We start from the raw sequence: 12,641 nt of genomic DNA, 5'->3' as shown, positions 1-12,641 counted from the left end.
TTCAGACTGTTGCATGGAGGAGCACAGAAAGACAAGTTCAAAAAGAGGAAAGCTGTTTTTAAAGTGTACAAGGCAAAAGGTCCCTTGCAACCTTTTGTTAGGGGATATGAAATAGCTCATCTATAAAACTGCACGGTTTCTTATCATGTAAAATAAATGTCACATTACTGTGAAAAACAGATGATTAAGAAGTGGTAGCTGTAGAACACAGCATTTGAACAGATGCAGAATTTTTTTTTTTCAAAATGCAGTTGCAATAGTTGGAATGACAATAAAACTCCAGGGGTTGCACCATAAATATGAGTTTAAATGTTAGACTGGAGTTTAAAACCTGTGGTTTTAATTATATCTAATTATAAAGGCTCCAAAACCAGGAGAAATGAGAAAAACAAAAAAATATTAATAATAAATTAAAACAATTTTGCAATAAGTTGTCAGGATTTGGCCTCATAATAACAAACCATACAGCAATATACACAGACACATACCATGTACCAATGACTCATTAAAGGAACAAATCAAAACTTCATTAAATTTTATTTTTAAAAGGTGACAGCAGAACTTGCCTAATTTACCCCATTCAAAGTCAAAGCTATTCTCCTCGCCAGCAGCACACTCACAGAGACGGTCAAATAAATCCCGGATGCAAATCTAATACTGTTTTTGTATGTACCACAGGCTGGGAGCAATTCCTAAGTGTAATTTTACTTTGTTCTCCCATAAGTTAAAAGCCAATTCCTCAGACGTCAGTGTTATATGAGGCTTCTCAATCTACCCTCACAGATGTTTAAAACAAAACACACTGTATCAGACAATATACTGTCACACAAACATGTTCACACACACAACAATACCACTAACAAAATGAGCTCACGAACTCATTTGCAGGTTTAAGGTTTCCACTCTGCAACGATCAGAGGTACTGAAGAGCAGCAGGCAAAGCAGAGAGCATGGAAGGGGACAGCAGAGGAAGAATTAGAAACAATTCTTGAGCATTTGAAAGAACAAGAGCCCCCTGATAGAGGCACTAGGATGATGCTGCCACAAAATAACCTTTATAGGCTTGGATGAAATTTTTCCTGCAGGAACCATCTGAGAAACATGTTCCTCTTCCTTTAGACAATCTTATAGCAAACAACTTTCCATCTTTGTCCTGACTGACATCTAATAAGGTAGACAAACAGTGAAGAAATCCAAGCAAAAAACTGGTAAATCCATCAGAAGCAGGCAACAGCAAAACTGCCACATAAGTGATAACAGCTTCAGCCTCTAAACTTCCATTTCTTTCACTTCCTTCCCCTTCCAAATTTACCCCTTTTCTAACATCTTCAGGACTGTAACGCTGGCTTGCTGGCTGGAAAGGAGAGGGGCAGTGGTATTTAAAATCCAAAGCTATTTCTTCTAATGAATGCAGTGAAAAACTGACCTCAACTGAGAAACAAAGAGCATTCACTGAGGGTGAAATGTATCCCTGTGAAGAGAGCCAGCATGGAGCCTACACCACTGAAGCCCTATTCCAATGACCTAAATAGGAATAAACTGGTGCATGGACTTCACCACGGCAAATTTTGTCCAAAATCCCCATTTTCTTGTAGAGAACGAGGAAACACATGGCTCTCTCCTGTCAAAGCACAAAGGCTTAGCACCTCCTTCCCATGCTGGGCACAATCCTGGGCACTACTCTTCAATGTACCTTTCTAGTAGTTTTAACCTGAAGCTTTTTGTGCTTGCCCACTAATCTAAAGAGAAAGAAAAAAGAGGGAAGGTAATATTTGGCATTACTCTGTAAATTAGCATAGTGCCTGCAGATAAGGTGGCTCCTCTCCTCAAGGCAAGCATAATTAGCAGACAGCATGATCCTTCCATTAAAACAAACGGAGCCTTGGGAACAGCTCTCTGTAAGAGCCTTCCTTCCTGTGCACAGGTGAGGATGCTGAATCCTTGTGGGGCAGGAAATCATGATTGGTGACTGAAAGGAGTGCCCCAATGCCCTGGTGGAAAGCAAGAGACATGCCTCAAGAACAATCGATGAATTTCTGGTTCAGAGAAGCTCAGCAGCTGCAACTGCAAGAACGAGGAGTATGGCAGGTCAGGAATGAGGCACAAGAGTAAAGTGTTAATACCACAGCAAGTGTTAGCGCTTAGTAAGGCTTTAAAAGCAAATATCAGAAGGTAAAAAGGTTTCACTTTGCTTTCTCATGGTTCCTTCTTGTCGTAAAGTTTATGTAGAGCCTGAAAACTGTGAGAGGGAAGCTACCAACTCTACAACAACTGAGGTTCATTAGCACTATTCCATGACTTGCATGGGCCCCTGACTCTACTTTGCCTGTCTCATGTTTATGGTCTAGTTCCCCACTTTCATAAGAATCACATTCATTCAATCTAAAAATTAAAGAGAAGGGGAAAAAAAAGTGTAACTTATTATTGAGAAACATTTCAGAAGATGTCAGCCTTCTGCAAACTCTTAGCAACAAAGAAGTTCCATACCTGTAAGGCTTTGAATTTCCTTGAATACCTAAAGTCAGCTGGAGCAGGTCAGTTAGATTCATTTATAGCTGATTAGTTATGAGGAGAAGGAAGACTAGAAGAGAATACAGTACAACACTTACTGATATCTTTAGAAATTTCTAGATATAGAAGTTACAACATCAGTCAATTGATCTTTTTCAAGTTCACTTCTTGAACTGGGAATCAAGGATGAAGTAACTGTTCAAAGAAGGTAAAACACTGATGTCCTTACTCACAAAAAAAGCCTCATTGATAATATTTAAAGAACTCATCTTCAACAACCAGGGAACAAGGGAAAGGGAGGGCACTGGATGACAAATGGACATATACAAACAAAAATCCAAGCCCATCACCTTCAAGAGAATATTCAAAAATACTCATGGGCCAGACAAGAGACTTCATTCCAGCTTCAGAATCTAAGTAATTACTTAGGATGTGGCCCAGACTATTTTCTGGCATTTTAGGTTTGGAAACATAAGAAAGGCCATGGAGTAATTGTGTCACAGAAACAAAAAAGGAAAGTCAATTGTACAGGCTCTTCATCTAACAACAAATACACAAACCTTGAAATTGGAACCAATATAGACACACCAGCACAATGCTCTGTTCAGGTTCATTGGTAATGCAAAAGAACAAATCTTATTAACCCAGATATAGCACTACTTTAATGCTTTTTTAAGGTGAATGCACTTTAGTTGGTATTAGCTCTCTATAAACAGTTTTATTTTTGTCACCTGTCTCTTGTCCTGAGTGGACAGAATAAAAAAGGAAAAAAAAAAAGTAATGGCAGTGCTTGAAAAATCCTCCCCAAAGGTTTGAAGTGGAGCTCTTAGTACACTTTCAAAAATATGTAGGGATTTTGGTTATTTCCAGTTCTGCCTTCGAACTCACAGCCATTTGTGTTGTAAAGCAGCATTGGTCTGGGCTTATTCCTAACACCGTAGGACTGTGGCTCAGATCAGAGTCACAGGGCTGCTGATGGGAGAAACCTGGGGGTTTTTTGTGATTGAGTAGAATGGGAGCAGAGGACAACCTACAGCACTGTGCTGGGATTAAGAGTTCCCACCACTGCTGGAATGGACAACAGGAGATTGAAGGTTTCTTTGTCAAAATGGTAAATCTCAATCTGTTATTGGTTCACAGCAAAGATGAGTGCCCATAGAGATTTTATCTTCCTTATGGCATTCATCCTTTGAGTTTACTTTCCCAGTGAAGACTATATCCATTACAAATTTTAATTTCCAAACCATGGCTGTTTCAGTGAGAAAAGTATTTTAATCAGGAAAAAGGTGTATTTTTGGCTACATTTCACACACACCCCACATTCCCCAATAGTATTTGAACTATTTTTGTTCAGGTATGATAAAACCTGCCTTTGGGCGAAGACTAACACTCCTTGAAATCTTGGCTTCAGAAAGTCAGAGACAATCAACTGCATAAAAGCTGCACTGCCTAATCCACCCTAATGGTCACTTGGAAACAGGTACTGGATGCAATTTCACCCCAAGGGCCCTCAAACTTTGTTAAACATATTGGATCCCTTAACAGCACAGTCCACTCCCCTCATTTATTCCTACTGCTAACAGAGTAAGCAGCAAGCACTTGAGAAGCCCAGCTATGAAAGCATGTGAGAAGCTGAACTTCTCAACCCACAGAAGAGTTGTCTCTACAACTGCACTAAAGATCTGACCTGGACTCCTAAAGAGCAGTTTAATGGGTAGTACTGTTATAGTCAGGTGGGACCCAGCATCCTTCTAAATACCTCTTGAAGCTTTCCTCCTACGCAGGGGCGATGATGGTAATCAAGTTGGCTGCTGAAAACCATGATATTCCTTATTCCAACTGTTTTCTTGCACAAGCTGTCCCTAGATCCTGTTTATGTTCCCAAAGAACAGGAACAGTGACAGCATGCAGCTTTCACGAGGCCTTGCCCAAACAATTCTTTCTGTAAAGATACAGTTTTTTTGTGAAGCAGCTCTGAGGCTGATATTCACTGAGCATCTCTTGGAATACTGCTTGAAGACTTTACTTATGCCCTTTACGAGCTATTGTAGCATATAAGCTTCTCCCACTTCTTTTCAAGGTTCATAATGCTTTGATCTTCACAGCCTCACTGCTCCTGCTGAATGGTATCATCTCCCATGGCTCATATTATCTTTAGTGCATAAAATGATAATACCTGTTAAGAAGCAGGCTCTATCACATAATCACAGCAGAACCTTCACATTTATTCTGGTTTAACAGAGAAACTTACATCAATAAATGTTTCATTGTGATGGGTATTTCAGTGCAGTGACAAACTGGGCGGATAAAGGAAATGTGGTGGATATAATTTGTTTGGATTTTAGCAAGGCCTTTGACACAGTACCACACAGGAAGCTCATAGAGGCACTAGAGAATTATGGTCTGAATACTATTACAATAAGGTGGATAAAAACTTTCTGACAGATAGGAAGCAGTGAGTTATTAATCAATGGTATTAGAAAAGAATAGAAAGAACAATCTACTCTGATGCTGAGCAATAGGTGCTAGGATTATTATCACTACATAGATTCATAAAGGATGAGAAAAAGAATGTAAATATTGACATTGATTATTCAGAAAAAAGAAATGTATCAAATGTGAAAGGTATCAAAAATGTAAGATCCAAATAATGTGCATGAGCCAGAATGATGTGGTTTTTAACATACCTTAAAATGTAAAAAAGTTATCAAAAACCAATACAGAATTTGGTTTCAAACTCAGAAATAGAAGGTTTTCACTGTGTTGGCTTGACTTCATCATGTTATTATGCACTGGTACAGTCTAGTTGTGAAACTGGCTCCCTTGCAAAATAAAATAAAATACTGTATTTCAGTCATTGTGGTAAGGGATAATAATCTGGCCTATTTTCTTACAATATCAGTACTAATGACTAAAATTTTAGAGTAATAACATATTACATCCTTAAATTCTTCTTTGGAAACAGGGTACTCTTTTAGTTGTAGTTCCTGAATTTCCACTGCCCTTCCCAGCTAAAGCCATTTTGTTGCCAATTTCTGTTCCATGAGGTGACATTGAGCTATCCCCACAGAGCCACTGTGTACAACTCAAAGTTTGATGGGTACTGCCTCTCCACTTCCTTCAAAGATCTGCCCCAAAGAAATTCAGCCTGACCCTTACCTGTGAAAGGGCAAGATCCTGAGTAAAAGACAATGTAAGTAGGGGAAATGAAAAATCTGGGGGCAATACACATAAATCTCATGGGACATATGGCAAAGAAGATAAAAGTGATAAACCTTTGTTTGGAAGTCTACATATCCCTAAGTGCTGAGCAATTAAACATAGCAGTTGAATATTCCCAGGATAAACTCATCAATATCAGCAAGATGTGAAGTTCACTATATCATGCCTCTTTCTCTTTCCTTGCACAGAGAACACACCCCCAGCACCCCAGCCTCTGCTTGCTTGTGACACTCCAAGAAAATGCCAAAATAACTTTTAACGTCCTCTTTCTTGAGACATCAAAACTGAATAAGGGAGTGACAGCTCCATGTTTTGAACTGTAAGAAATTTGGGGAAGTTGTCTCAACTCTTCCTCTTCACTTATCACTCATGGTGATTGTCTTGCCATGTGACACTAGGAGACTGTACCTGCCAACTCATCTCCATCACCTATGGTTTTGGGACCTCTGATCTTCTCCCATGATCTACAGCAATTCTTCTACCCTCACACTGCAGCCTAAGCCCATCTCACTGAGAAGCACCTGCTTCCCTCCATCTCCACTGGATCTGCCTTGTCCACACTGCAAAGCTTCCATTTTCCTTTCTTTGCTGCAGAGAGAAGGGAAGAGGATGACGGTGTGACACTCTCACAGGAGAAAGAGACAGTGAGGGAAGCGGTATTCCCAGAGAGGCAGGAATGTGTGGCTCTAATTGATGTCAGAGAAGTGGAAAGAATGAGAGGAGGCAATATCCACTTCAGGTCTCCAGAGCAGCAAGTGCAAGAGTGGCTCCTGTGGCCCTGACAGACTTCAGATGGACAGTAGGTCCATCACTGTTATGCTACCCTAAGCAGAAGCTCTATCTCCACAGGCCTACCTTGGAGGATTTTGACATGTAAGAAGGGACATGCTACCTTTTAAGAGTAAATGAAATTAATAAAGAGCAAAGTCAGGACTACAGGCTAAGTCAAGACTCCATATAAGCAGGTGCATCTCAAGAAGAATCAGGACTGTTCTAGATTACAGATGGACAGATTTTATTCCACCACATGCAGCACAAATCAATGTGGTCTTTTACTTCAGCACATTATTTATGCTTTTGCCAGAAGGCCATTAACCTGAAGCTCAAAACCAGCTCCATCTTGCACAATGCCATGCACAAACCATGCCCAGAAGTTTCACATTATTTCAGTTTATGTAACTGCCATATTAAGCTCAAAGCCCAAGGAGGATACTGAACAATATCTCATTGTACAGGCTATTGAGATTCAATATTACAGGGACAATGCTACCAAACCCCTCCAATTTCATTCATCTCAGAAATCTTTGCAAATTTAATACCAGAGGACTTTGAGACCTTTGGACTGTTCTGCAAATCTGCTGTTTAAACTTTTAATGTAACACTGATGCAAGCTCTCAAATATCTCCCAATAAAGTCCATATATGTAATTCTTGTTTAATTAGACATCATCCTACAAGAAGTGAAATTCAAACCCAGCTGGAACTATATAAAAGTTCAGGGAAGTTCAGTTCCTGCATTGTGATTTGGCAAAGCTCTATTGTAATTTTTTTCCCCAGAAACAATGCAGAAAAGAAAAAAGAGAGAATGTATCAGCAATGATGCGAACTGATCACTGTGTCAGGACAGGAAATAATATTTGGAAGAAAAAAAGGAGAAAACAATCTTCCATTTACTTTCAATATTAGTAAAAACAAGAAAAAGGCTTTTATACTGTCAGCCACATCCTGCAGAATCTAGGTAATAAAACAACAGAATAATGACTAGGTAAGTTTAAAATGTATTTTTAAAAATAATGGCTACTATTTTCTGGAGACAAAGTGTGTCTAAATACATAGCAGGACTGGATTCAGAGACCTCAGCATCCTGTCAGCCTGCTCCAATACAAATTATATTTGTAGTTATTCCACAGACCTTGAGCTATGGAGTGCACACACTTACATATTTATCTTTGCTTCAAATACGATATGAGCTCAGGTTCATGGGTCTTCTGCAACGATTGAAATGTTTGAAGTTCCAAGACTAAAATTCCCTCTGGCTCCATTTGCACTATGAAAAACCAAAACACACCTAACATACAATAGAATGCTATTATTAGGAAATAAAGGTTGGGTATTCAACCTGTTCCATAATCTATGTTTAAACAACCAGGTGAGACCAAATGTATCCTCCTGGTGGTCAACCGAACGGCAGAATTAAAACTGGTATATAATTTTTTAGCAGTAAAAAAAAAATCTAACAAAAACCCATGTACTGAAAAATACAAAATTAAGTTCCATCATGTTAACACTTACACTGGGCAAAGACTACAAGACCATAAGCTAATTACATTCCAGGTAAAGAAGATAAGAGGTTCAGATATGCAAATGGTAACTAAATTTCTAATAAAATAACAACTTCAATCTTTTTCAAGTCTTTTCCAAAATACCAGAAGTGATTAGAACACATTATGGACCAGTCACTTGCCAAGTTTCATGTTTGAAATCAAAGCTGTTTTAAAATTTCCTGAACAACAAAAAAAGCATTTTAAAACTGGTAACATTCAGTCATGGTGATATAAGCAAATACCAGCCAATCTGAATTTTGGAACATTCTTGATCTAATGCCTTTATGTTGCAACGAAGCCCAGAAAAATATTTCAGGCCCAATTGCTGAGACAGTGAAAATAATATTCATAAATAAAAAAGGATCATTTACATATTATACAACTGAATTTCTTATTTCTTCAATATACCTTGAAAGAATTAAAAGGATAGATCATTCAAGATTTTTGTTGTCATAACTGAGATGCATCTTCATTTATCACATTTACCAAAGATGAACCCATGTGTAATTTGTATGGCAGAGCTAAAACTCTTCTTCCCTCCTCTGCACCTCCCACAGAAAGAACTCGGCACTCTTCAAGTATTTTCTCTACAAATAACTATAAAAAGGAAGTGGGTCTATCATGGAAGAACTGCTTAGTTTCTCTGCATGTGCTGAAGAAATCTTTTTTGAAATAATGCAGGCTTGCACTGTCTCATGCACTGCTGCCCCACCCCACCCCACTAAACACTACATAAGGAACAAAATTTGAACCTTCTGCAGTGAAGGCACTTGCAAAATACACGTAGCCTGCCAGGATGCAAAACACCAGATACTATTCCACTCTGTGCTACCTTTTTAAAGACTGTTGGCCATTTATTCCCATTTATGCAAGCAAAAAAATGAAATTCGATAAGAAGCCAAAATTTGGAGCAATAGTTTACAATAAAAAGAACAATATTCTAGGAGTCACATGTACCTATAAATTCTCATTATGCATCTGTGTGTACTAATAGAGACTATTACATAAAATACCATATTATTTAATGTCAATTGAATGGAAGTTTGGTTTCAATTACATGTCGTCAACTGTCCCTATAATCTGGTACAGTAAGAGGGCTAAAATTTCCAAGCAAATTCAGCCTTTCCTCCTTGAATCTCAAAGTTCTTTAGAAACACGCTTTCTTTTCCATTAGAAGATACAGTGATGCCAACAACAGCTACATTATTCCCCCAGCAGATCTGGAGATGCTGGAGCAGAACTCTGAAGTCCAGCTGCCAGATCTTCTGCTGTAGCCATCTGACACAAAAACTCTGCCTCATGCATTTCTCTCTTTTAGCTGAAGTTTTTACTCTTTAACAATGCCCTATGACATTAATGTCTTTATATTTTCTGACTGACTGAGCCTCATATTTGGGCAAGAAAGAAACTTTCCATTTCCTGAGCTATAACTGAAACCAGCCTAGGGTTTTATGTAGTCAGCAATCTTCTTTCTGTCCTCATTGACTGGAAGTCTGCATTAAAAAAAAAATAACCAGTACAGTAGGGCCATGATGTTCACAGAAACAAATAAATATCTCTTTAATGTGAATTACAGGAGAAAAGTTGTTTTCTTCTTAGTTCTAAGCCACGTGAAGTCCAAAAGGAGGAAGTACTACACAGTAAATGTGTATGGAATTATTTCGTAGCTCTGCAGGCTGCAGAAAATTCCACTGTGTTAAATAAGATGGCACCAAGGGCACTTAAACATATTAGGCTATTAAATCTGCATCCCCGTATTGTTCTTAAAATCCTAATTAAATGTTCCAGACCACTATTTGTAGGACTTCTGAAGGGTCATGGACTACCAGCATTTTTCTGAAAGCAGGATGACAGTCCACATACCATGGGTGAGACTCTTGCTGATGACCTGCAGAAAACTCATTACTCACATTGCTCTGGATCACCTCATTTCCAGTTCCTAAACGTCATTTGGAAACAACTTCACCAGCACCACCCCACGCCCCACAAATAAAAAAGATAACAAATCCCCTGCAAAATCAGCTAAAAGCACATTCTAGATTTAACTCGGCACTGGAAGTAACCCCAGTTAGCTCCTGGATAAAAAACGACATAAACTAACCTGGAAGGGAGAAAAGCCTCACATCTATGAACAAGATGAGGATTGTCTCTCATTTCCTAGGATGTCTCCCACAATAAGATGTGTCCATATCAGGAAAAAACTAAGAACCCTATCTTTAAGTTCCTACAAGTACAGTTCCAATTAGGAAGGGCTCTTAGCTTTGAGCTATCATCGTGCTAAAAAGTAGAAATGTTCAGGAAACACATTACTCTTGAAAATGATTTCACATACGACCTGTAAACATGTTGCCCTTTTAGGTAAAATGGCAATTGTCTGAAAACCAGAAGCCAGAAACATTAAAGTGGAAAGGATCTTTAAAGACAGTTTGCAACCAAAAAAATTAAATCTTTGCCTTTTTTTGTTTTCTGTAAAAAAAGAGTCTGAAAGGACTAAGTAAAGTAGGGATGAGGGAGGAAGGAGAGTGAAAAGAAACTTCTGCACTTTTGCTTTGAAAGTTTTTATTAATACACATATAGATATATATACACATATATAAAAGAAATGCAGGTGTTCTTTTATTTTCCTAACCTCTGAGGGACACAATTTGTACCAATCCCAAATTTTGTCATGTTTTATGCAAATTTCATGTTTTCATTTTATCAGAGATAGCTTATAAAAGAAAACTTAAAAGTCACACAGTTCAGGTTACAAGTATAATGCTGTCATAGTTTCCTTTACTTTTTTTTTGGGTTTATTTGTTTGTTTTTTCAGAAATCCTTATTTTTCTTTTCTCTTATCCATTCCCAAAGCAGTTTGAATGCTACAATACTATTTTATTGGAAGGTACTGTGGACAGCTTCTGGTTTGGTGGGTGCAGAACACTGGATGTCTTAATCTAATACTAAACTTGAAGGCATTAAGAAACAGAGTGATTCTTCTTCTTCCAGGCAGTCAAAATACTGTTAGTTAAGTATCTCTATGCAGGTTCTTAAGCAATGCTTGGAAAAACATGGTATTGTTAAGAACTAACTGTTTGAATATGCAGAGGTAATAGCTAATAATGATTAAGGACTATTTGCTATGCATATTGTTAATGAATGCCAGCCCAGTAAAGGTTTGCTTGTAAGCTTTAAGCTGGCTTGACTTACCAGTCTTCCAAATACTTATTTGCTGTACCTGATGCCAACACCTAGCTTCTCACTGCACAGCTCATGTGTTGCATCCCATGATCAAATAAGAAAAGAGGGGAGGGACTGGCTCCAGCATACATTACAGACAGGTGACAGGAATAGAAAAAGCCTTCATGCCTTACTTTTCACAATTTTCTCAGTGTATAACCAAAAAAAAACAAAACCCGAGCAAGCAAACTTATGTAATCTGTTTCTCTTACAGCAAATTTCAGTAAGTCACAGATAGTACAGGAAGAGTTAAACAGATCTCACCTAATTTTCAGGATATTATTTTATTAATGGAAAGGTAATGTTCAGGTAAACCTTTCAAACCAGCAAGTGATCTTAGGTCTCCTTTCTTCAAGCTGCACAGTCCATACCCAAGCTGTCCTTGAACCAGAAAAACATTTTCACCTGCATTATTCAAACAGTAGAACCTGCCTAAATCTTTCAGTATGATTCATTATCAAGGTGAATGACAGCATATCTTCAGAAAATATTGACAGCCTGTTTACCACTGCCTTCTACCTTCTCAGTATTTGGCAATAAAGAATCCTGAGATCCTCAGTCAGGAATCTGTAAATTACCCTCATCCCACACAGAGATCGATTCAATCAATCAGTATTTTCTTACTGTATAAAGAGACAAGTGGTTTGCCAAAGGTCATAGAGCAAATCATTGGTTGAGTCTGGAGTCTGGAATAACTAAAGATGTCCTGTCTCTGGATAGCAGCTTTTTCTCTTGGTTTCCTTAAGGCTAGAATTGTGCTGGCTGAATACATCCTCTCACTAATACTCTTAATTTACCGATTTCAATCAGATTTGCTAGAGGGTTATCACCCTGCATAAAAAGGCTGATTCCTATAAACTTCATAAAATAAAAAAAAAAAATCAGGGGTAGAGAGATACACTATTAATTTTCCCCAGACAGAACCAACAGTACAAGTTCATACCTTAAGCAGCACAGAATTGGATTTATAAGCACCTCAAACCGCAGTAAATACTTCAGTGAGAGGTCACACCTGCTTAGTCAAGAAGTCAATCAACCATAGCACTAATCCATAGAAAATCTAAATTCCAGTGTTCACTGGATGGACTAATTGTTTCTTGAAAATTACTGGAAGTGTAGTCTTCTCCTCTGCTACAACCTTCAGCAGTCCTGATAAAAATGAACCCTATGAGAAACAGTCTTTTCATTGACTTCTTGAGGTGGAACAGAGGTTATGTATCCCCAACATACATCATTATGCATAAAAAATGTTATTAGAGAAATCTCCTAATATTTTGGCTACCTAGTAACTTTACCTACTAATGTCTTAAGATGTCCAGAACATCCTTCTGATTCCAAAGTAAGGGGAAAAGCTAATTTCTACAAT

At 38.2% G+C, this 12,641-nt stretch overlaps 1 protein-coding gene across 15 annotated transcripts in view; it reads right to left on the bottom strand.

Moving 5' to 3' along the window:
• Positions 1–12,641, bottom strand: part of ZBTB20 (zinc finger and BTB domain containing 20) — a 473,676-nt gene that overhangs the window by 312,033 nt on the left and 149,002 nt on the right. The gene's annotated exons all lie outside the window — the stretch shown is intronic.

Source organism: Lichenostomus cassidix, chromosome 1, assembly GCF_008360975.1.
Source record: "Lichenostomus cassidix isolate B80296 chromosome 1, HeHo_3.0, whole genome shotgun sequence".
NCBI lineage: Eukaryota > Metazoa > Chordata > Aves > Passeriformes > Meliphagidae > Lichenostomus > Lichenostomus cassidix.
Note: the sequence above shows the minus strand (reverse complement) of the source record. Positions and strands in the feature narration are given on the sequence as shown.